Here is a 27,006-nt window from a genome sequence, read left to right as displayed (position 1 = left end):
CAAATAGGGAAGTGTCAGCGCTAAATCAGCTTTACTCTGAGGGCACGGTGTGCCTGTGTCTCTCAACTCTGATACCCAAGTCCAAGACCATTTTACTTCAAGTGGAATACACACATTCTCAAGGTCTGTATACATATTCTTTATTTTTCCACTGCCAGAACCATTTTCCTTGTTCAGAAAGAGGCGTAGTACTCATTCATGCTTCAGAACAGTAAACTCCATGAAAAAAAAATTGTTCAAAGAACCATTCTTTTTAAAAGAGAAGGTGTTATATAATCAGTGCTTACGGGCTAGATAATCAAATGTGTGTGTGAGGGAGGGGTTGGCAGCCTAGGTTTACCTGCCTGTACAGCCTTGTTGCCGAGTGGCCAGATTGCTATGGCATAAGGTAGTGAACGATTGAAATAAGTAACCGTATTCCATGAATTTTCTTCAATTACAGTATTTCAAGCAGCAGTAGGGTTGGGGGACTGATAGGAATTTAGATGATTCCTTCTTTCTTATTTTCTTTTGTTGGAATAAGTACCAGTTAGATAATTTCATATGTTATTGCTATTATTATTTTGCAGCTCAACACAGTTTATTTTTGTGGAAACAAGATTCAGTATCTTGATAAAGAAGACCCAAATTGCCCAAGTGCTTGTTTTGAAATGAAATGTGGATTTTTCTTTCCATCTGTCTTATGCTATTAAAGACAGGTTCATGATTACAGATGAATGGATTATTTATTATTGTTATTATTATTATTATTTTTTACATGCACAGGCTTAGTTAATACCTCTGGGTTCCCCTCCACTTCTCAGTAATGAGTGCTGGCTGCCCTATTGTTTCCTTTCGGGTTGTGCCACTTCATATCTCTTACCTTTTTTCCCCTTAGTTTTATGTAAATTGTGTGTGGATAATGGAATGAAATGGTTTCCATGGAGCTGAACAAATATAGGTCATAGAGTAAGGAACTCTTCCTTTCTTGAAGTACACAGGTGAATTTGCATATAATTTTAATTATTCAGTTTTATAAGTAGCACTGAAACCGTGAGCAAAGTTGAGTTTTTGTGAGGTAGACCTTCACTTTCCCTCACGAAATATGAATAAATAGTGTAATAAAGGCTCAAGCTACATAAAAACATTAGAACTTAGTAGAATGAAAAACCAGAGGGAAAGTTTTTTTTTTAAATACATTTTTAGCCCTGGCTGGTGTGGCTCAGTGGATTGAGTGCTGGCCTGTGAACCAAAGGGCACTGGTTCAATTCCCAGTCTAGGGCACATGCCTGGGTTGTGGGCTAGGTCCTCAGCAAGGGTTGTGCAAGAAGCAACCACACATTGATATTTCTCTCCCTCTCTTTCTCCTTTCCTTCTCTTCTTTAAAAAATAAATAAATAAAATCTTTAAAAAATACATTTTTATTACATACTAGCTACATGACTTGTTGCTTTACTTTTTGGTATACCAGTTTTAAATGCTCAATGCACTTTTTAAAAATCATCTATGTTTAGGCTAATCTCTTATTTATTTATGCATTAGTTAACTTATTCAATAAACATCTAAGATTTGGATCCAGACAGACCTGGAGTTAAATCTTAGTTCTGCTCCATGCTAACATTCTCTTGGGAAAGTTGGTGAACCTTGCTGAATGTGAATTTGCTCACAGGTGAAAGTGGGATGATCATACTATCTTACAAGGTCGTTGTGGTGCAGAAGGACACTTATATGTAAACTACCTGATCAAGGGCCTGCCATCTGACAGGTGCTACAGCGGCCATGAAAAGGTGACCTGCAGCCCTCCAGCTCCAGGTAGCAGGTCTGACTAAGGGCGTCACATTCTGTGACCTGAAATCCACCAATGTATTGGTGATGAGGCTGCTCCCAGCCAATGACTGGGTACATCAGCGATAGTAAGGCAGGTTTACTCCTGGACAACAGGGGCCTCCTCAGTGTGGTTGCTTTGGCTCAAGGACAACTTAACAGCCTTGTCCCGTTGGATCTTCCTTACACTGCAGGGCTATCTAGGACACTTTCCTAGATAGCCCTTCAGTGGCTTTCTTTCACTTGAATTATGGTCTGAAAACTCTCCCAGCCTTTCTTGGCTGCCTCTTCATATTCTGTCACAGATATTTCTCCTGAAGTACCCCGGTGTCTGCTTCATGGAGAACCCACACTATTACAGATGCTCATTAATGACAGTTATTTTTAAAGATTATGTTTATTACCTATTATGTGCCAAGCACTTTCTTGGGCTCAGTGCAAGATACAAAGCTGAATTAAGTGTATTTCATTATTTCAAAGAAGCGGGAGCGTTTACTGATGAGTGGTGTCATAAGGCTAAAAGATATAAGATTGAAAACTTTTACCCCTTAGATAAGCACCTTAAAATTAATGATGGACAAAATAAAATGAAAGGACACCTTTTAAAATAACACCATTTAGAAATGTGACACCAGTGCATTCCTAGTGTCCTGATATGAATTCGCTCTAGCGTAATTCCTCAGGTAGATGTTTGTGAAGGAAATGTGCAATGAGGGATTTACAACACAGACCTGATTTACTGTAACAGGTGCTACGTATTAATATTGTGATGACCATAGCTCCTGTATCAGAACTGTGAGCAAATTGGTACGGAAAATGAAAAAGGCATTGATTAAACAGCCTTGTCCCATTTATTGTGACCTTGGGTCCTCTGTAGGATCCTTGTATTTCTTATTTGTCAAGGTAAGTAGGAACCAGATGAGCAAAAGACTCAACATTCCCTGAACTTCTGAGTTCAGCAGTTCCACATCCTTTCAGATAGATTAATAGGGCGATGATGAGAATGTCGAGATGCCTCATTTTGTGAAAGCTTCTGTAACTGAACTGAACTAAAGCTTGGGTGAGGAGTTTATGGAAGGAAAATTATTTCTCCTCTTCCTCTTCTTATTGTCTCTCCACACATAAAGATATGTGTTGACATGGATGTGTGTGTCTGTTTCAGATATAGGTGAGAGTTTTGGTTTTAGTTTGTTAGAAACGAATCAATGATTTTCAGAAACCTTACAGAGCACTGTAGACATAACTTCCTACTTTTCACCCTCCCAGGCAGGTAAGAGGGAGGCATATGTGATTCTCACAATTTTATAGATTAGGATCTTAAGAAATGCAAATTTACATAGCTTTTTTAGCTTCAGAAATAGATCTGAAACATGCTGATTTCCAATTTCTATTTGGCTCCACAGATATTTCCTGTAATTAAAGAAAATTTTATTAACAAGTCCAAATATCTTGAATTTTTGCCATTAATCACAATTCTGCTGGATTCCAGAGAAGGGTATTAATTGTTTGATGCTCTAATATAGATAGCAACAGTGTAGATGAGTGAAAATTATCATATGTGATGTGAAATAAAGTAGTCATTTCAATCGGAGCAATGATTCTTTCTTTTTAGCACCAAAGTTCATAAATATACTTTTCAGTAAATATGTTTGAAGCAGAAAGTTTTCAACTTGCATCATATTCCTCTCTTTCCCTGAAACTCCAAAGTAATATTTTACATAAAACCTGCAATTGTTCTTGGTGCTTCGGGTACAGATGAGAGTCCTTCGGACGCTGGCGTCTGGGACATGAGTGCATGTCATCCTTCTCCTCAGTGAGTCCGTCCTGACCAGACGCCCCCCGACCCATGGCTCTAGACTGACCGCCTGCATCTCTCCACCTTTATCATCCTTGTAGACTCTGCTCGGGCTCTTTCACAGGATCCAGACTTTTCCTCATAAAATATTAAAGCTTTTTTTTACCTTCCAAGTCCCCCTCCTGCTTCAGCCATACATCCCGTTATATAAAGCATCTATAGGTTGACCCTATCTCCACAGCCCTGTTATTTAGGACCAAATCATTTAATACAAATCATTTGTGTAAACCTGGGTTCTTCAAATATGTCAATAAAGTTTTTTTAAAACAAATATATAAAACTGAAAATACACTTGAAGGCTCTCAGCTTACTTCTGGTATGAAATTATGCCCTTTATTCCTTAACCCTGGGGAGTCATTCCAGATCTCTGTTTTCTTCTCCAAGAGCTCTATGTCAACCTTAAAATTTCCAGCATTCCTCTGCTTTTTATTTTTATCCTCACCAGAGGGCATTTTTTCATTTATTCGAGAGAAAGGAAGGAGGAGAGAGAGGAGAGAGAGAGAGAGCGAGAGAGAGAGAGAGAGAAAAGAGAGAGAAACATTGATTGGTTGCCTTCCATAGGTGACCTGACTGGGGATCAAACCCACACCCTAGGTATGTGCCCTGACCAGGAATCAAACCTGTAATCTTTCTGTTTATGGGAGGATGCTCCAAGCAACTGAGCTACAGCAGCCAGGGCAGCAAACCTTTGCTTTTACGCTTAGTAAATTTCCAGACTTTTTTCCCATCAATAGGTAGTCAGAAAAGTGATAAGTATAGATAGCCTTTCTCAATTCAAGTTTTCTTCTATAAATATTCCTTAAACTTACATCAGCTGATCTTGCTTGAATTTGTGCAATGAGGTCTGATTCTGCACAAAATTGCACTAGTCACTTGAAATTTAACATCTCAACAATTTCTGGTGTTCCACATAGAACCATAACTTCAGGGACTCTGCTTTCTGAAGGCAGAGGGCCTCTTAATTGGAGGTATAAGGAAGTCTGGCAGTTTATCCACCATCACAGACTTAACACCTTTCTCTGAATATCTACAGATCAGCTCTTGGGATATTCTAGGCGAAAAGAAAGATTCCATGGCCAAATCATTTTAGGAAGTGCTGCATATTTGAACTTTTTATGCCCTTATTTTTTTTTCATGTGGACCTACCCTCTAACTAGGTAAAAATAAAAAGTGTACACCACCACAACTTGGGGAAAGAAGTTTCCGTGGGCTCTTTTTGTAATATATTCTGGCATCATTGAAAACTTGCTGACTAGAAATTCTGACATTTAACCTAAGCAATCCCTATTTTGGAGCCAATTATTGACTCTAATTTGTCATTGATTCAATTCTATTATTTAGATTATTAGTTTCTTGAGGGAAGAGGATGCATCTTTATGTGACTGTGTGACATGTTGACATGCATTAAATATGTGACTAATATCAGTACTTCTATGAGTAGGGTGGTGTGAATCAAATAAAAAATAGAACACTCTTATTATATATTTTGCTGCCTGGGTAATAGGAAAGGCCAGCATCTTTTTGTAAAGACCCTATGCCTTAGCTTGACAATTCTGTTTTTTTTTTTCTTTTCTTTGTTTAAAAAATTTATTTTTATTGTATTTTTCCATTACCGTTTATCTCCCTTATATCCTCTTCCACCTTCACCCATCCCCCCCCACAGAACCCCCACACTGTTGTCCATGTCCATGAGTCCTTTTTCTTTTTTGCTTGATCCCTCTACCCCCCACCACCCAGAGCTGTCAGCCTGCTATCTGTAAGTTTAGTTTACCTCTATTTTGCTTGTTATTTCATTTGTTCATTAGATTCCATATAAAGAAAAATGGAACTGCCTTATGACCCAGCAATTCTGCTTCTGGGATTTTATCCAAAAAAACCTGAAACACTATTTTGAAAGAATACATGCACTCCTATGTACATTGCAGTGTTATTTACAATCTCCAAGATCTGGAAGCAGCCCAAGCATTCATCAGTGGATGAGTGGATAAAACAACTATGGGACATTTACACAATGAGATTCTACTCGGGTGTAAAAAGGAAGAAAATTTTACCATTTGCAATAGCATGGAGGGACTTGAGAATATTATGCTAAGTGAAATAAGCCAATCAGATAAAGTTTGGCAGTTCGTAATCCTGGCTGTATAGTAGAACCAATGGAGTACTTTAAAAAATTGTGATGCTGTGATCCCACCCAAACTAGGTAAATCAAAATCTCTGAGAAGCAAAAGGATATGAGGCCCAGACATCAGCATTAATTTTTTTTGTCCAGAAATTCAAATGTACACCCAGAGCTGAGAATACAATTAGTGAAGTATTAACTTATTTGTGATGATTTTCTTTGTGGGTGTAAATTGGTGCCAAATACTTGGATTTCTCTGCTTCCGGGTGATGTCCTGAGGAATTACTATGAGCTCCTGAGACTTTAATTCCCCAAGGCACACCTTGCGGTATGTGACAACTGCTGTGTTCGGAGCCAAGGGTTGACCCAAGCAGTTGGTTAAGTCATTTCATAGAAAAACAGATGCCTGTGATTATCCTGAGGCTACTGTTCTCTGGGCTTCAGGTTACCAAGAAAAGTGAACTCATTTTGGACTGCCACAGGCTTTAGCAGTTGGAGCAGAGTCAGGAGAAAAGAATCCATGGATCTGCCCTGCCTCTTCATTCACATACCTGCAGCTCTTTCTTTCTATAGCCACAGGGCCCAGGCCACTCATTTAGTTCTCCAGGGCCTCTTTGGGTCCTGAGCAATATCTACTGGTAGTTGGCCAGTTGAACATAGAGGTATGTTATACCAACATCATAAATTACTAACAACAGTATAATGAGTTTATATACAAAAAAACAAAACAAAAAGAAAATCCCTTGCAATCCATTAACACCTCAGTAATATACATTTGGATAAGTAAGTGGATGGATCATTTACATCAGAGCTGCTCTTGTGAAATCACTGCCTTTCTTCTGCCAGTGCTGTTAAATTCTTTTTTAAGGCTCCGATTTTGGTTCCGAGTGTGTCTGTGACTTGTTTTTCTTAGTCTGGTCCCTGACACTTCTCAGTGTCATGCTTCTTGTAAGCAAAACCCAGGTCACATGGCAGAGGGGTCAACTGAGATTTTGATCTCCTCAGCCCCCAGGGAGGCTGCATGGCCTCCTTAGGGCAGCCCCACAGGCCAGCTCCACAGGCCAGCTTTCTCTGGGTACCCCGCAATGTGTTGGAAATACGATTATTTTCTATGTGTCCCACCACATGAAAAAGTTAGGAGGTATGTTTTCACATCTGAAACTGGATTATTTTTCTGATTTGTGAAAATATGTGCAATATAAAATATTATATCTACTTAGAAAATACCATTTACTAGGAAACAAAACAATGTATTTTATTTTATCACTTAATCCTTGACATATATTGATTATATTTTGGGCCATAATGTGACCTAATTTCCATGAAGAAATTCATTTTTGACATTTCTTAGAAAATTTTTGTTTTTGAATCCTGAGTCCTCAGAAAAATCAGTTGAGAATGCAGAAAAATGGGAAAAGACATTATAATTCTCCTGTGAGAATTAGAGATTAATAAACAACATCAACAGTTATTGGTTTGAAGGAGTCCCCTGATGTTAAGTCAAAAGCAAGAGCAGGGGACACTGACAAGGGGGTTGAAGGTTCCAGAAACTGGAACTGGAGCAAGGAGATCACCATCGAATCAGTCAGTCTTGCTTGCGGTTGCTTCCTGTTTACAAGGGTGTGTTTGTGGTTCTGTCTGTTGTGGTGATAGCCGTTCTTGTAAAAAAAATGAGTTTATGCACGTAGTATATTTTACACAAGTCTTATGAGTGGTGTTCCATGAGATAACAAGGTTTGGAAGAAAAGAACTCTTTAAATTGGAAATTTTGACGTGTGAGTCTGTGTAATGCTGTTAACTTTGATAGGAAATTTGAATGTTACCTTATTTGAATATTACCAAATAATGTTCAATGGAGTTTTCCAGTGTTTGAATATTTACTGGTGGCTACAGCTCTTTGTAAGTACTTTAACAGAAAAAATACCACAAAAAGAAGAAATGAATTCAACATTCAGAAAGAAAGTAAATACCAATCTAAAATTTAAATTAGCAAAAGCAATATCATGTTCAATAGCAAACTTAAAGTCAGAGCAAGCAGAGAAAATATTTTCATTGTTAAAAAAAGAATTAGTTGATATGAGGTAATATGCACCTTAACACCAGCTCGAATGTACTTTTGGAAACATTTTGAGCAATGCAAAATGAAAGAGTCTTTTCTATAACTGGAATATCTGTCACAGAACAAAGATCAAGACTATTGGATAGGGTAATTAATGCTTTGTGTAATTAAAATTTCATTTTAAGGGTACAAATTTTTCAATATTAAATTTTTATGATGTTATCTTTTGATTATTTAAATGATTTTAATTGACATTCTTATACTAATGATTCATTTTAATGTTTTCAATTATCAAATGTTTAGGTTATTTCTATATGTTATCAAATTTTATAGTATGTATTATTTCATAGTAGTAACACATCATGAATTCATTATTACATTCTTAAACATAAAACCTCTGAAAGTTTAATAGAAAACCTCTATAAGAAAAATGATTTGCTGTTTATTTATTATAGTCATTTTTATTTAAAAATACATAAAGTATTATGAAAGATACAAAATGCTGTGATTTTGGGAATTTCAGAGAATTTTTTGTGGCCTAATCCTAAAGATTAATACTATTACAAATCTTAAAATTTTTTTTTATTGTTCAATTACATTTGTCTCTATTCCCCGCCCCCCCCCCCCCCCGGTTGCTCCTCCTAGAAATCTTTAATGCTATAATGTAAACCAAAGGTACCCTGGGGGCCAGTACCAGGGAAAGAGAAGATCAACATGAAGCTTGGGAGGCAGGAGAAAAGTTGCAGGGTTAAGCCAAGTTCAATTATAGGGTGTCAGGACAGAAGATACCAGGAGCATAATGGCGTGAATGCCAGAATTGGAATCCTGAAGACACATCAAAGTCAGGAAACATCAGAGGCAAATGAGGGGGCAGAAGAAGGAGAATTAAAAAGGAAACTAATTCCAGGGGTCAGCATCTTCTGGAATCAAGATTGCTTTAAAATGGCTGAGCATGGGTCTCGGTAGTTCCCGAGACAAGAGATTTTAGGGCAACAACTTATTGTTAAGTGCTGTCGCCTGCAGAGTTTGAGGATTAAAGGACAGATGTTTGATAAATTCATCTTTTGGTAATGGGAGAGGGGAAATGTGTGGAAGTAGAGTCATTCATTAATCTGAGGAGGAGAATTGAGGGTTTTATTCCCTTTCTTTTCCCATGAGAGAGGAAAGGGAAATAGTCTTCATCCAAGTTAAGTAAGAGACCATCAATATAACTATTTGTGGAAATTGGAGGTGCCTGCATGAAACAGAGATTGGCATTCTGGTCCTCATTTAGACTTCTGCTAGTCTCATCCCTGTGACTGCTTGGGCAGGAGAAGAGACTTGGAGAGAACTGTTAGGCAGAGAGAAGAGAAGCCGAACAGCCCAGAATCTGACTGCTTGGTGTGGCACGAATGTGGTTGGTTCCTCTGAGTCTCTGCAGTTGGCACAAAATGGCCAGACCTAACCCAACCTGCTGAAGACCCACCTGTGGGGACTGGATGAGCAATCCTGCTGCGGGAAGTCGGGAGGAAGCCTCCGCAGTGGGTTAGAGGAAGTCAAGCCAGGGCGAGTCTCCCATATCAGGCCTCGTTGAGCTGTACCCCTGCTACCTCAAGGCACTCACCTGTGTCCCAGGGAGCACCAGCACTTGTGCACGGGCAACTCCAAAAGCTTCATTTAGCTCAATCAGCAGAATTGATTCTAACTGCGCATTTAGGTTCCTTTCTCCTAAAAAATATTTCTTCTAAGTAATCATAATCCATGGGTGTTTTATGGACACTCAAATTGCACTGTTCTTTTCTAGCTCCTTAAACACACCACAGTCCCCACATTCCCTTCTATTTCTGGACTCGTGCACATACTATTCCATTTGCTCAGAACACTTTTCATCCTGTTCAGGGGCATGCTAATGCCCATTAATTCTTTCAAATTTTCAGTTAAAATGTTGTGTGTTTGGAGAGGTCTTCCTTGTATCCCCAGTAATTTCATCCTCCTATAATATACTTTCTTCTCGCCCTGAAATTCTCCCTATAATAGATATGTCAGGGGTCATATTTGTCTCATTCAACACTGTACTCCAGGTGCCGTGTTGGTGGTATAGTGGTGAGCACAGCTTTCTCCCAAAACTCTATTCCAGGGCTTACTACTGAGCTTAGTGGATGGGCAATTAATGTATATTCCTTTCTTCAGCAAATGGAGGAAAGTAACATAGCCGCAAAGGGGAAAATGAGAAAACTGGACTTATACTATGTATTAATAGAAATCAGTTTTATACTGTAGACCATTTGTATTTTAGAAGCATTATCTATGACCTAATAAAAACAGTTAAGTTTGTCTCTAGACATTTATCTGCAAGCAGTCACGATTTATATATTAACATTGATGATATTTATTTTGATTGTTTTAGGATTGTTTTTGTCATGGTTCAGGGCTGGGACACCACTGGCTGTATTCAGGTAGGACTTTTGCAAAGATGGAATGAGTTGTGGTTTATGTGAGATGCTATGAATAATCTTAAGGTATCACTTACCTTATGTATCTCTACCCCATTGTTCCATACTGTGCCAGAATTACCACAGTTAAATAAAATGCTCCTTTTAAAGGAAAGGTACACTACAGAGGGGTGCATTTTTAGGGTGATGTTAGGGCCAATATGGATTATGAAGCAGGTCTCCTTTAGTCACATGTCATATTTTACTCAAGGTCTGTATCTCCTCCTCTAGTCAGATAGGTCTTGCCTAGTGAACAAGTGAACAGCAAAGGGGGTCCAAAGTATACTAGGGAGTCCTCAGCTTTCTTCCTGGGGTGGGAGAGCATGACATAATTAAACTCCAAGGTTCCTATTAGCATTGGCAATCTATGATTTCATCTAAAAATAAGGCAGTTTGTTGTAATGAAACAGCATTGGACTAAGTATCAAATGATCAAGTCTTTTGTTATTAACAAACTTGGATGTCAGTTAACTTTTCAAGTTTCAGTTTCTTCCTCTGAAAATTAGGAATTATAATTTATAATGGCTCAGGCCTTTTCCAGTCTTAACATTGAATAAATATTGATAATTACTCCTAATCACAGAGGATATAAATGAATAAACTTTGAGAATTCTATTTTATATTATATTATATTATATTATATTATAATAATATAATAATTCTACCTAGGCATTGGAAAGATGAGAAATAGATAATAAATATATTTAAAAGTGAGAGAGAAATTTATCTAGAGCCCACCAGGTATATTAAAGAAGAAATCTTCTGAATGGGAATTTTGATTGCAATGTCCATCTTTCCTCTCTGGGAAATTGAAGGGAGTGCCAAACATTTTAGATAGATGATCCAAACAGCAAAGTCTCTCGCAGGTTAGGGGAAGGGGTGGGAGAACAAGATTACTTTTATGAAACTCATTTAAGAGAGAAATTCTAGATGACATTGGCTTTGGCAAAAAAAGCTTCCTAGGCGTTAAAGGTCATACGAATTTCTCCAACATATCTAATAATGGATTGATGTGTTACCATATTTCTATTACTTCCTGAGTGAACCTGGCAAACTCAAGGCTCTTACTTCCATATTATGAGTTGAAAGGGATAAGAGGGATTAAGAAAAAGTAAGATTCCCATTTACTCTTTGTAAAAATTTCAAACCAAGTTTGCTTCTCCCATGTACAAAGAGGCATTAGCGAGGGGCTTATTCTTTGCGTGAGAAGTTGATGCATGCTGCAGAAATCCGTGGCTGCACTCTCAGGATGGCCCCTTTAAGGCCAGAGGTCCCATTTCTCCTGAAATTCAAAGGTCTGCTATAGGAGAGAAGCATGCAGGGAAGATTCCTCTACAAAAGGTCGGAGTTGGCCCCTCATCTGAGATAGATACCATCACAGGGCAATAGGGGGCTCAAGATCAGTGGGTTGAATTTTCTGCCACTCTTTAGGGGCCTTCAAACTTACAAAAATTAATCCTTTTGATTGACTCTGTCTCCTAATCTTGAAGATAAACTCAGAACACTTACCAGTTCTCAACACTGCTTACCAGGCCAAGTCTTAGCACCAAATTATGAATTTTGTCATCACTGACCTTTCCAATCTTCCCTTTTTACCTGCCCATTTGGTAGCTCAAGTCCTCCTCCTTCATTCTTTGTAGAAATTTATGTCAAAGTGTTTGGGATTGTTAGGGATTTAAGCAATCAAATCATTCAACCTTTTTAGTTTCAGAAGAGAAAACTTCTGAAGGGGTAAGATCCAAAGGGGTTAGGTGACTTCCCTAAAGATATTCTTTTAAATTGTCTTGGTGATTTCAATATAAAACATCTGAGTTACAGATGTTAGGAGAATCATTATTAATTGGTGTCACCTGTAGGTCTCCAAAATTTTCATTTGTGCCACCTATCACTTCCAGGTATTCAAGTGTCCATGCAGGTGTGTTTCAAGACAATTCAAATATTATTAAATATGTAATTCATCTCATCATTCATTTTTAAAAATTCTTAGGAAAAAGCTTTTGGGATACAAGAGCTATTTTCTATGAATTTGGAAATTATTTTCAGCTATGGAAATAAAAATTGGCTTCCAGTTAAAGAGTACAGATCTAAAAAGGAAGAGGTAGTGGAAAATCAGTTTGTGTGCCAATGTTAATGAGACTTTAGCGATTCGAATATTGTGGAGTCTGAAGACAAGTGTCAGGTATACTCCTGCAAAAGTCAAGGTTGCTTGCTTCTCAGGGTAAGCATGTAAGTCAGTCTTCTCAGGACCGCTATGAAAGGATGAATAGACTGGAAGGCAGAGGAAAGCACTGTAAGTCTTGCCCAAGACAGCTACTACCATGACCTCAAGTTTTTTGTAATACTGCTTGATGCAAAATGGTTTGAGGGGATTCCACCTGCCAGATAAACTTCAGCTCTTCTGTGAAACCACTAATGTGGGAAATCTTATGAACAAGCCAACCTCAATAGAATTTTTTTTATCATCAACATGTTGGCATCACTGTTTATGATTTCCCTTCTCCTTGTTCTTTTTCCCAATGTAAAGGTTTTGCAACTTGCTGAATTTTTCTTCTCAAGTTTATTTTGTTAACTATGTGAAAGAGAGTCCTGATACAATTTTATTGTGGAAAAACTTGTTAGTTTTTTCGGTAAATAATACATCCATGGATATATTTTCCAATAACATATTATAGTGCTAAAATAAATAAAAATAATGTATCTTTTGTGAACTTATCACATCTCCTCCTAGATGTCAAATATTATTTTTTTAAGTAAGTGTTAAAAATATTTTCTATAAGTAATTAAAAACATTCTTAAAACAATGACACACACTAATTTAACACTAAAGGAAATATTAAACATCAGCTGAGTACATGACTCTTTATAATTTATTGATTGGTTCATACACATTTTTAATGATCTATTTCTTAAAAACCAGTATATAAACTATTGGTTAACATAATCCTTAATGGAGAACCAGTACACTCAGGCCCCTTGCATTTGCCATGTTCACCATTCACACCTTTTTCTCTTCCCAACTGCAGTGGTTTAGGAGATGTCACTTCACATAGAAACTATTTTACTTGCTATGCTTACATGTCATCTGCCATTTGCATCCTTTGAGCAATTTTGGTACTCATTTTCAGCAGTCATCTTTAAGAAAGTATTTTTTTATGGAATGGATATTATTTGAAAAGACAAGTTCATACAATGAAAAAAACCAATACAGCTTGTCAAATAAGGCCATTAACTTGCTGCTTTAGGTCCATATCTATGAGGAAGGATCGTCCCTCTTCTATTCTGGCCACTAGTGAAATGTGCTTGTGTTACTTTATATTTATATTGCTTTCCTTGAAGTCATCATCTTTTATCCAGTATCTTGTAATGTGTGTGGAGCCATGTGAGGTCTAATGCTGTGGATTAGCTCCTGCACATAAGATCTTGCTGTACTCTGTTAGAAGCATAAGAATACAACATTCTATGTGTCCAACACTGAAAACAACAGAAGATGGGTCTTTGCTACTAAAGTGTTTTAAAATGTCACTCCATGAAAAGGAAGTTTCCACACTTAGTACTGACAAAGACCAAATTCTACTAGGATTAAAAAAAGTGAACATGTTCCCATTTCTAATTAACTTCAAAAGTGCTGATGATGAGGCATTCAGAAATGTTGATTCAAATGGAAGGCCAAGGTGCCTGTTTGGATGAAATCAATAATGTAGGCCTTTTCCTTTTTATGCAGAAACAATTGTACATTTAGATCAGATCTTATGCCTCAGGCCACAGACATAATCCTAAATGTGAAAGTAGTTGGGATAGGCTTAGGGACAGGGCTTCAAGTTGCTGCTATTCCCGTATTGTTGGTGGGCCACACTCACAACCTCCCTCTTGTGTCCTGGTGTGGGTGCATGTGTATTGCTATTTCTTTCTCTGAAACTATCCTCTATTATTATTATTATTATTATTATTATTAATTATTATTAAGTATTATTTGTATAGTGCCTGGAGCCATTACAAAGGGGAAAAAACCCCTAAGAATTCTAAATACTTAGAATTTGCCCCTGTATAGTATGCACACTCTGGCTTTCAAAATCACCCACTACATGCAATATGCCCAGACAAGTGTTGGGGTTCAAATGGGAATAGGGCATCCCTGCCCTTGTGGGTATTATAATCTGGGGTGGGGAGATAACAAGCAAATCTATAACTATTTCTTGTGCAGGCTGGACCATGCTAAATGATCTGTTTAGCTGTGAGGTACAGGATGAAGGACATAGGCTCTTGTCTCAGACTTCTGTGCAAATCCAGTTTTTACTGCTTAACATACTGTGATCTTGGGAAAATTATTTAATCTCTAGAACCTCAGTTTCTTTATCTGAGAAATTACAGTTAAAATGGGACCTACCTCCTGGAGTCATTGAGAGGGTTAAATATGATAGTTTATGTTAAAGTTCCTTTTTTTAAAACACTGTTTCTGCCAACCAACAAGCCTTATGGCCCAATAAATGTTAGCTATCATTATAAACACAGTCCCATGGGAATATAAGGAAGATAAAACGCACATGTGACTGAAAGAGTTAAAGAAACCTATCTCCATAGAGGATTATAATTTCAGGTGGCTTTAACCTATGCAGATTGGTAAGTTATGCAGGTTTTACACATCTGCTTAGTCCGTTTTTCAGTGACAAAATATGTACTTACAACAGCAATTAAGGCACCTTAAAGTAGCACCGTGATACATCACAGAATATCGTACCTCTGTAAGGAAACACAGTTGCTGTAGATAATTTTAGATGGTTATGATTTTATGAATATTTTAAGAAGTAAAAGAAGTCCATTCATAGGTATATGGCTATTATTTTTAAACAGAGATCTCAGAAATGTAAAACCGTGGTATGGAAGAGCTCTAAAAAGCTCTTTTAATAAAGAAAGATGTCTCTCACTGCATGAAAGATTTACCTATGAGCACCCTGATGACTGAATGGATAGAATTACATAGCATTAAAACTAATACATATTAAGCATTACTTTCAATGAAAACTTGCAGATATTGGCTTATTTGTATACAAAAACTGTGGCCAGACTAAAGCACAATAAGGCGGATAATTTGGAGATGATATCAATACATATCTGTTTTCTTAAAGTTTGCCCAAGGAGAAGTCTAAACTGGAGGCCTGACAGTTCTGTGGACCTCATCACAGCAAGAACTGCTAGTGAGAGGAGACACTATGAGGAGTAGGTTTGTTTTCAGTTGTGTTTGAGGCAGAGGAACTCACCTTCCTCAGAAATTAATGGAGGCTTTCAATCTTGCTGGCACTGCTACTTCATCATTCATATGACTAAACAGACAATCAATTTAGCGGCAATGTGTGGGAATGAAGGGAAGGAACAAATAAGCTATGAATGATGAGAACAGAAGAATCAAAACCCCCGCCCTTATTCTTTTTTAATGGCTAATACCAACAGGGACAAGCCCAGTAAAAAGAGGTTAATGAATTGCAAAGATCCTTTAGAAAGTGATTGACTGGTATTGAAGCACAGTCAAATCAGTCATAAATATTTACTTTTATTAGCAACAGTGGGTTGCCTGTTATTTTCCATTGATTTTTAAAGCTGGCAAAAGTCTACCACTGTGATATTATCAAATGTTCCCAATTTTGTCAATATTTCCCTGCTCTAAACAATTCCAAAACACACAGTCTTCTAAACCTTTATTTCAAATGTATTTTTTTTCAGCACAATTCCAAATGATTATAAATGACAAGTTAAAGTGAGATTCCCTGTATCATTAAGAATAATTATAATTTTTCCATTTTGACATTTGTTCAAATGGATGGAATGGCAGTAATTGTGGGATTAATGTTCTTTGATAATCTATATTCCACTAACATTGATTTGCTAAGCTGCAGTTTTGTTATTTGTTTTACCAAGTGAGAATAAGCTATAATAGAAAGCCCTGTCTCCATCTTTTTTTTTTTTAATTTCCAGTCTGTGTAGCAGCGAGTAGAACTACAAGAGTTAACAGGGCAGCATCATTCCAGTTTTTGAACATTGTGCAATATTGCTGTTTACGTCATTGAAGAAAATGCTGCTTTATTTTGTAAAATCCCATTCCATATGAGGACATTTTCCTGAAACTTGCTGTCTAGATCATCAAAAAGATGGAAATCGCTTTTAACACAGTGTTTGTCACATTAAGGTCTAATAATTCAATTCAAAGGAACATAACAAAAGGAATTTCCTACAGATAACAACAAAGAGTTAATATTTCCCAGGGCAGACAAGTTTCCAATTCAATTAGTTTTAATGAACCTTCTGCTCACTGGTTACTGAACTAGAAAGAACAGCAATAAATGCCCAGAGGAAAGAGAGAGAGGATATTAAAGGAGGGTTAGTGTATAGTATATAAATTTCCAAGTTGACTCAAAGAGTAGCCTTGATGTAGTTTTGGGAGTTAAAGGCACAGAATCAGATCTGTCTTCTGAGTTTAGCGTACAGCAATTCTTGTCCAGCTGTTTCCTGTGGCGAGACAAACACACTGGTCCATCTCCTCAGTCTGAGAGTAAAATAGATAATAGAACAGATAATACAATAATACAATTCCTTAAAGAGCTGAGCATATTCCATAAGGAAAACATAACATGAATCCTTTTGCTAATAATCAGCAAGCCAGATTTGTTAGTTTATATGTGTATAAATATATGTGTATGCATACATAAAATGTGTATATGTCTTTCAATATATTTTCTCAGAGAATTCAGATAGAGATATTTTCAGTTTGCACATAACTGGAATTACATATTCACTCACACAGGGAACAGCATCGACATACAATTATGAAAGTAAAACCCTGGCATACACAAGCAATTTCCTGTTTGAGATGCAGGGAATGAGTTTTACCCTAAGAATTTAATGCATTTCCTATTTTTATTTGATTCCAATGGTCACCTTAAACTGTACGATAGCACAGCAAACTTATATTTCCAGGATCAAGCTGCAAGTCATACTGTAGTCAAACATGACTACCATCACAGATATGATTGTATAAATATACAAATCCACTCCAGTTAAATATTTGAAATAAATAATAGAGTCCAGCAAGAACCTCCGCATCTACTGCTGTTCCACGTAAGCGCTGTCAGGTATTTCTCTAATTTATGAACTTCTCGAAAATTTTCATTCCTCGTCCCATTAATTATTTTGAACTGCACTTTTATTCTTAGCTGCAGCTGAGTTCACACCGATGTTTTGGAAGTCTTTTTTGGATGCCGAATGTGAAAGTTTCAAGTGCATGGTATTGGAGGGAACCGATCTATTCCACACTGCATTAAGATTCACCTAGCCCCAGAGGTGCCCATGCTTTTTCTGTGCAAGTGTTAAAAGAGCACAAATGTGTTTTAAAGGCAACCTGCAGCTTGGATCACTCCGTCAGTTCCATGAGGATCGTACTGGAGAATACGGCTGCAAACACGATCAGCAGCTATAGCATTGCAACGATGCCCATTTTATCCCGCAGATGCGTTTCTTTGATTCAGTTTAAAGTCAGGTTTGTGTTTATGGATGACTGCTTTATCAGTGAACATTTGGATTTTGAAAATGCAACACCTGGGTTGGTTTTGAGAGAAAAATGCTTTTAACTTCATAATCACATGTTTACCCAGCACCACAACAAAATTAGGATGAAATAGAACCAAATCAAATGCACAGTATTTGTTTAAAAGCACAATGTCTCTCTTACATAATCTTTAAAAAAGACCACGTAATTGACAACAGCATTAAAAAAAGTGAACTTCTTTCTGAAATACTGGGGAATCTATATTCTTTGCTGTCCAGCTGAAGCAATGGTTGTTTTGACACCTCAAAAGCTGTTATCAAAAATTAGATGCAATTTGATGCTACTTTTTTATTTATTTAGTACTGTGTTTTTAACTTTAAGAGATAACAGCCACTTATTGCATAGTTTGTAAGAGGTGATTGCTTTAAATAGGTAGAAGTGAAAAATAATAGAAAACAAAATAAAACATAGAGTATTAATTTCTAGCACAAACCCTTTGTTTTGCATTTTTCTCTCTTCTGGCCACACAGAAAATTATTACCAATAACCAACAACTCACAAGTGATCTCGCTCTAGTTAAAAAATAGAATATGATAAGGCTAACCTCTTTAAAAATATAAATATTCACATTACCCCAAAGAGGTTATTTCCAAGTCTGGAATTTAAGAATTAATTTCCACTGTGGACAAATGTTTTCCTTTGTCTTTAATTCATTTGAAGTTTTTGTTGTACATAAGTGGTTCTGAGAAGAAAGGGCTGGTGAGTATCACATTCACATTGCACTCTTGGTAGTGGTACAGGAAAGAGAACTTTAGGGAAAGGGCAAATTCTTTAATAAGTGGTAACTAGAGTATGAAATGTTATGACGAACACATTAATGGAAAAACAGCCTTACTTAAAGTGGGGTGTTGCTAGGTAGTAGAATTAAGAGCATGTGGTTGCATGGTGGAACAAATGCAGAGGAACTCCTCCCACAGAACAATGGAGACACATGAACAGGCGGGGGCGGGCATAAAAGGAAGCAATATCTTAGTCCAAGGCATTTAATTGCAAAACTAGGATGTAAGTGTGCAAAACACTAAAGACCTCTGATGCCTGGGTTTCTTAAATAGCAAAAGAAACTCTAGAACTTTGCCTCTAAGGTATTACAAGAACTTTGTCAACTTGCACATGAGAAAATAGAGCCCACAGCCACAGAGTAAGCAAAAAAATTCTGTTTGAGTATTGACATGACAGTTTTTGAAAGTTCAAGCAGAAAACCAATTATAATGAGCACTGGAAAGCCTGGAGCCCTGCTGTTCAATAAATAAAAAGTACAACAAACTATTTTCCAAAAAGGTTCTAGAGAGTTTCTTTTTGTCCCACTACTTACAATCTGATTACATAAATAGTCTCTATTTGCTGTTGAATTGCCAGGCAGCTGTATTAAAGTACAAATCAAATCAAGTCAGGATTAGAAAGTAAAAGAGCATGGTTTAAAGTAATCTATCCCCCAGGAACTGTGCTCAGATTCATCAAACAGAGCTTAAAGTACAGTATATCTTATACCCTCGTGTTTCCATGCTGCATTGCTGCAAAACCAGTTATTATTTTTGCTATCCAGAGAATGTTGCTTATTGCTGAAGAAGGCTCACTTGCTTATTTAAAGGTACTATTCGTATGTGCCACTTATTTATTACTTCTTTTGGTTAAGATTCATGGGAAGAACATAAGTGCGAAAGGCTAGTAGGCTTTTTATTGATCAAATCCTTTCTGCCTCAGATGTGAATTGTCATGAATATTTCTTTTAGCTAGAAGAATGGCTAATTTATTCCAGGTTTCTGGTTGTACACAGTTGTGATATTAAAGAAAACCTAGGAGTCCTTAGATGCCATTGGCTAATAAAGTGTTATGTGCACCTGCCCTCGCAAATCCTACTCCATCCAATTATTACCAAAGAAGGCAATTTAGTCGTTTCAACCTGTAATTGCTTTTGATGGAAAGCTCTGTATGTAATTGTCAATGTCATCATGCTAGTCATCATTTTTTGGTATTTACAAAATTGTTGTCACCTTAAAGTAGAATGAACAAAATTCCATAATCATGTGTAGTTTTATCAAAGAACATTTTCTTCTTTTATTGTCATATAGAACAAACTTATTTAAGTTTACAAACATAATCTGATATTTCATTATATTCCTGGTACTTGTGTAATAGTTATATGACTATTTACAGATGTTACAGTGGCTTCAGTTATCATATTCTACATTTATCTCCAAAGGGCATAAATGTAGCCTGTGAAGACAGCTTGATATTGATTTATAGTGATGAATGTATATTTTATTTGTAACATGGAAGGGGAAACAGGCAAAAGTGTTGCTTCTGTGAGCTGAATGGCTTCAAGAGAATGGGTAATGTGTGTTTTTACCAGGCAGCCCAATGATCATTTTTCTTCCTACATCCAAGCGAGTGAAGAAAAAGTCGACCGGTTGCCGTTAGTTAACATTTCTCATGTAAGTAGCTCTACTCGCACATTATGCCACGTTAAAACAAGCGTTCAGTGTCACCATTGTGCACCAGGATGTTAGAAACTCTGGCACCTCTCCATTGCAGTCTGAGGCTTTCCAGCCCAATTTAAACTCTTGTTCTTCTGTACTTTGCTAACCTGATCATTACCAAGGATGCTGATCACCTGTAGTGCGATGTAGCCAGGTGGCTTGGGTAGCAATGGGAAGGGGCCTACATTCAGGAAGGACACTTGGAGATTTCTCTCTATGGGGACAAAGATTTGTTTGAACTTTTTAGAAAAAAAGTGGGGAGGCTTAATAACCTTTCCTTCATCATCCTCTTCCAGACTTATCATGTAAAGGTCAAAATTGGAATTTGCTATTTATAGCCCCTCTGAACCACATATTATGAATAAGGACCTTGCCAATTTGCCAGAAAGGTAACGGCAGACCAAGATCCCCACACAAGGTATTTGTGAGGTGAGTGGGTGCTCATGGAGACATTACCTGCTGAGTCGGGCAAAATGATGCCTCTAAGAAACCACCTGCCAAACTGGTCTGGCTCTGTGTTTGAAATAAACAATTTTTGAAAATCTTTTAATGAAATATTGATTTTATCAAGCACATTAAACTAAAGGTGAATGTATCATGGTGTCATGATTTAAAAAATAACAATGTAACCCTGGCTGGGTAGCTCAGTTGGTTAGAGGATTGTTCTGATATGCTGAGGTTGCAGGTTCGATCCCAGGTCAGGACGCATACAAGAAGCAACCAATGAATGCATAAATAAGTGGAAGAGCAAATCGATGTTTCTTTTTCTCTCTCTCTCTTTCTAAAAATCAATAATAAATAAAACTTAAAAAAATTAAAAACAACACTATATTACAGGTAAACTAAGATAAATGAGTTAAGTGCTCAGTTTGCAGGGCAAATTGAAACCATATATCACAACTTTTCATTATATTCCATTACTTCTAGAGTACAGACTGTGGAAACTGATTGAATGGTAATATCAGATTAACAGGGCGCTTTACCCTGCTTCAGTTGATGGTGCTAAAGAGGGATTATTTCCATAACCAAAGTTTCTTAAAAATGTTGTGTAAGTGAATGCAACTGATAGTCAGGAAGACTATGGCACCCTGAAATTGCCCTTCCCAGATCTTGCAAGAAGAAGTGAAGGGATCTGTATTAATTTTAAACCTCCCTTTGATTGGGTGAACCTGTCTCCGTTTTGTATGACATTGTTGCCACAGGTCATTGCCTGGTGCGGTGTACCATGAAACAAACAAATAGAAAGAGGCACCTTCTGGCACTTTAAGTCTCACTGCCATCTGACGACTACCCTAGTGGTTCAGAATGATGAAAAGCAGAGGCTGGGAGAAATCTTCCTGTGGTTAGATTGGGAAAAATGAGCATGATGATCACATGTGCTGGGAAGGGCAGGAGAGACAGCCGAAGTCATCTCAGAACTCAAGAGAAAAGAAGAAGACAAGAGGTCACAATTATATTCTAGTATCACACTCCCTTTCACAGAGATCTGATATATTCAGTTTGTTCTTGTATGGTGCTTAGGGAAGTTCTAATTAAGGGAAGAAAGAATTTTGACACATGTGAAGCAGAGATCAATATTTAGCACTATAATCAGCAATTCCTGATGGTTTGACAATGTCACTATACACATTGTAACTATCCATTATTTTCTCAGAGAAGGGAGCCAGGCAGAGGCTAACAGGCTTACGGCAAGCTATCATGAATCACATAAAGCAGTGTCTCACTCGCTTCTATTTGTCTTGCTTTTCATCTTCATTCATCCTTATAAAGGAGGCTGTACTGCCTCTAGCCCCGAAATGCCACCGTACCTCTGAACTGCAACAACAAAAAGCAAAAAGCATTTTCTAAAAATGTCTACCATATAAAGTACACTAACTACTTCCCAGAGAATTAAAAAAAAAGTGGTGGCTATTTACTCTCTGAAAACATACATGGCAGACTCCCTTCACATTTAACCTAAAGGGACTCTATTAGCCACTAGAAAAATATTAATTTAAAACGCTTTGGGGGGAGGTTATATTTATAGTAAGTTACAGGTTTAGAATATATTGATCTCATTTTTCACCAGACTAAACAGTGTCTGCTCGGTAACAAAGAAAACCCCACTATCACAGAGATGAACCAAATTCTGTCTCGAATTTTGTTTTTGGCTATAGAAATGGAATTATAATAAAATAGCAGAATAGCTAGTCACCTAACTGTAGGGGCGCAAGTAGATGATAGAGTTCCGTGTTCAAGTTTTCAACCCACAAGAGCTTTGTCAAGGTGCAAATCTTCCTTTATTGTTCATGGATATGAAAAGCTTAAGTTTATAAGGCATCTCTTCCACTCAGATGTTGGCAAAGCGTGTGTTACTTATGAAGTTTAGCTGCATATAATTTGGTTCCTGTTGTTTAAGTTACAAATATGGTTTTGATATCATAATTATGATCATTTTAAGGCATTTAATGCCAATGTGAAATAAAATACAAATTCTAAGGCTACTGTTCGCTTGATTTCAAGTTATTTGCATTCTGTTGCTCCTTTTAAATAACCACAAAGTGCTATACTCTATTTTCTTTTAAAAATAAAAAAATTGTGCCAGGTCTAGTTAATTTTAAAAAATTGTCAGAAAAGTAATTTCAGGATTTATTTTATTTTTGCACATTAGGTTTTGATTGGAGAATATGTACCTGGTTAACTTAAAGAAATAAACACCCTGTAAAATGTGATGGAGTAATTTGACTCCAATTTACGTACAGAACACTATTTCCAACATTTTTTATAACATTCCCAGGCACGCAGCTTACAGCGTATGACTGTAGGTGGAAGTGGAAGACCTGGTGTCTTGCATTTCAAACTGTCAGCTGATTCTCACTGCTCTATTCCTGTTTAAGTGAGATGCTGACACAAGCTCACACACTGACTATCACAAGTACCACTAATTAAGGGCTGTCCAACTGTGCTTTCTGTTGAGCAGTTTGCTCCAGTGGGTGACAGGAAACAGCCTGAGCTCTGTCTGCAGAGTGACATAACAAAGAAGGTTTAAAAAAAAGCACAGATCTGGTGGGCTGGATAAAAAGACCTAAGAGAGATCTAACTTGCCTATTTGTTGCTATGAATATATAATTTTAGATTAAGAAAACTTGCTAAGTCACTCTTTTTTGTCAGTTTATTAGGACACTTCTTGCTAAAAGTAATAATAATTATAGGGGAAGAATGAATTAATATCTTTCTTCTTATTCAAAAGGTTATCAATAAATCTCTTTTTAAAAATGGTGGTCAAATGTTGTCTCAGGTATAGTGGAATTACTAGTAACTTGGAGAATTTAGCTTAAGAAACAAAGACCTGAGAGGGACAACTCCCTTGGGTATAACTATGAAAGTTAATTTGTTTAGCAGCCAGGTTGATTAAGAAAGTGTTATACATAAAAAAGGACAAGAAAAACCAAAACAAAAATTCCCACAAATGAGGGAAAAAATAGAGCGACATTTGCTTTCCTTAAAACTCCAATGAATTTGAATCTGTAATTTAGGGTTTCTCTCCATTCCCTCTAAAAATAACCCCATGGAGAGTCTTAAGAAAAAATATATATAAATGAGTGAAGTACTCTGCCGAGTACGATATCATTACTTGGATCACCATGACTATCTGGTCGAAACTAAAAGGGAAGAAACACACCAAATTGTGTTCTCAAGGTGTTACTGTGTATTCTAACAAGGTTATCATCACGGTCCTCGTCACCTACCAGAAGACGTGGCAGTTGGAGACGGGACTGCATGCAGTGTGGATTTGCTGACAGCACTAAGCGATAACGCCTCCTGGGTGCTACTGTATGCTTGAGAAATTGGCTGGTCCACTACTGTCCTTTTACAATGCTTTCATTTCATTGTAATCCAAAGATCAAAGGTCTGTAACTCTTTAACCAAATTCCAATGTCTGCCAAATTCAATAGCTGTCATTCTTATAGAAAAAGGCAGTGTAATATGTGTATCCTGATCTAATTTTATAGAAAAAGAGACAATTTACATACTGTTTATTTAGTTAAGTCCCTAAAATCAATACCTTTGTCTGTACCTCTTTTGTTTAAAATACATCATGACATAGCAAACGGCTCTATAAATGAATTTTTCTAAACCACACACATTGTTAATGTTTTTCTATTGCATGCTCAAAAAAGAATAGTTGAAATCATAGTATTTTATGGATCAACCTAAATGTATTTTAATATTGGAATAAAGAATGTTAAGTTTTACATTTCTAAAATTATAAATTTTGTTTGAAAAGGTCAGTCATTTTCCTGAGCCATCTTTACCGATAGAAGAACATATTTCAATAATTGTAATAAAAGAAAAAGTGATTATGTTTACTATTAAGAGAAAATGATTCTTAAATGTGTGTCTTTGTAATAAGCATGAAAGCCATGAACTCCTGAAAAAGTTTCAGGATGGCATGGCAATATTTTTAAGGAAGAAAAACTCATGCCAGCCTGATTAGAAATAAATCCACTCAACTAATTATTTTAGAGATTACTCTGAAGTTCGTCGAGTCTAAGGAAGAAAACAATGGCTCCACTTTCCATGTTACAGTCAGCCTTCTCTCTGCTGACATTCCAATGGTCATGGTGATATTTCTTTGAAATGTGAAGCAAATGACTATCTTTAGAACAATTTTTTTCCAACTCTAAGAATAGCTACTTATGTGTTAAATTTGCATTTTTAATGGCACGTGGCTTTTATATTTTGATTAGCTCTTTAGAATAATTTTCTTCCTTCATTGTCTCTGGTATGTAACCATAATTAGCAAGATTAAGCAGGATGGATCTAAGTGACATCTTCAGTGGGGTGTGACCACGTGACAGTGTATATTTAAACGTGAATGTGAAGCCCTGCACACAGTCACTCCTTCGGTAAAATTTGATAATTTTGTGCTTTAAAAAGCCTAAAGTTTAATGTTGATCTCATTTTAATTCATCAGCTTTAAAAGGCCAATATATTTATATGTGTTCTCTTTTCACATGAGATATTGCACATTTAGTTTCCTGTTAACTTTATTTTTCTAGAAAGAAATTTTCCAAGCTGATGTGAGACTAAATCTTTTTAAGATATAAAACCTAAACCTTGCATCTTCCACAGAAGGGCAATTACTAAACCTAAATATTCTGTTTTTCTCGTGTGAGGGAGAAAGACTTGATTCTTGATGAAGGCAGGGGCATTGGGAACCCAAATCAAAGGTCTCAATCCTTTTATTTTTACTTTATTTAACTGTATTTCTTTGCACTTAATCTTGATAGAACTGTTCTACTTTTTTAGCTCAGTTTTACAGATTGTACCCTCTCACCATATTTTAGAACCTTCATTTTGATGTATTGGGTCCTGGTATTTTTCATACTCTGGCTCTAGGTATTCTATGGGTTGGTCCAGACTTTCCATCCTTCAATAAAAAAAAAATGTGTTAGGGATTTCCATGCTTCAAGTAAGAAAGTTTGCCCGGAAACTTAAGAACATAAGATATTTCTCTTAATTACAGGATATTTCTATGTATCTCTCATTGCTACTGCCCATCCATGAGTATCTACTGACCCTATTCATCTCTATTCATCTTTCTACCTATCCACCCACCTAACACATATTATATATCTGCATATATTGAATATCTTCTGCATGCCAGGAACCAAGATAAGAATTGAAAAAAAAAAGACATCCATACCGAAGTCCCAATTCTCAAGGAGTTCTTGCTGTAGTAAAGTCACATAAAAACAAAAAAATAAACAAAATTCCCAAACCAAAACAAACAAATAAAAACAACCAAAACACAAATCCCCCAAACTAAAGCTATGTTTCCATATATTCAAATAAATATTTCCTATCATTTGATAGACTGAAGTGTCAAAGTTGCTTGAAAACCTGGCACATGTACTTCCTTTCCTGCATCCCAGAGGTTGAATGCTACAAATGGGGAGAAAAGGGTACTGATTATTCATCAGGCATCCTAACTAATCTGGGGAAATGAATATCTCATGGTAACTTGAGTTGAAACAGTTGTTTCTGAAGAATCCTCCAGGTTGCTATTTTCCCCAGCCTCACACTGGAGAAAAATTATCCTAATGCTGCATAGCTATGGTGTTCATAGTTTACTTTCATCATTCACTATTTTCAGTTTCCCTGTCAGTCTTGTATAAATGGTACAGCCCCGTCCTCAATATTTGCTCTCTTCTGGTAGCCTCATCATGGCACTGTGGCCTCTTTCTGCTGCCTTAATGCCATTTCCAAGGGTTCTGCAGCCCATCTTTCTGTGACTGTCGTAGGTCATACAGAGCTCTCTCCCCCTCTCTGCTCTTCTACGCAACAACTTTCCATCTCTATCTGGCTGCACAGTCCAGAATCTGGGACCTACTTTGTTTCTTTGTCATTTATGATTTTGTTTAAAGAAAATAAATATTTACTAACCTTAAGAAAAATTTTCCTGAACAAACATATTGCCCAAATAATGGACAATTGACAAAATTTTATGTAACTCAGTGATGTGCAAGGAGTCATGTGATTGTCTGTGGCTTTTGATCCCATTACATGTGTTTGTCTGAAACATTTTGCTAGGAAATCTGTCAGGGCACAACATAGAAAAAGGGGTCGTGTTTTCCCACTGGTT

At 36.8% G+C, this 27,006-nt stretch overlaps 1 long non-coding RNA gene across 1 annotated transcript; it reads left to right on the top strand.

The window, feature by feature from the left end:
• Positions 1 to 23,023, top strand: LOC112322252 (uncharacterized). Its single transcript, XR_002976617.3, has 3 exons — positions 1 to 123; positions 10,223 to 10,271; positions 17,510 to 23,023. It is a non-coding gene; the product is annotated as an uncharacterized lncRNA (long non-coding RNA).
• Positions 23,024 to 27,006: the final 3,983 nt, after the last annotated feature.

The sequence above is a fragment of the Desmodus rotundus genome, chromosome 2 (assembly GCF_022682495.2).
Source record: "Desmodus rotundus isolate HL8 chromosome 2, HLdesRot8A.1, whole genome shotgun sequence".
Taxonomy (NCBI): domain Eukaryota; kingdom Metazoa; phylum Chordata; class Mammalia; order Chiroptera; family Phyllostomidae; genus Desmodus; species Desmodus rotundus.
Note: the sequence above shows the minus strand (reverse complement) of the source record. Positions and strands in the feature narration are given on the sequence as shown.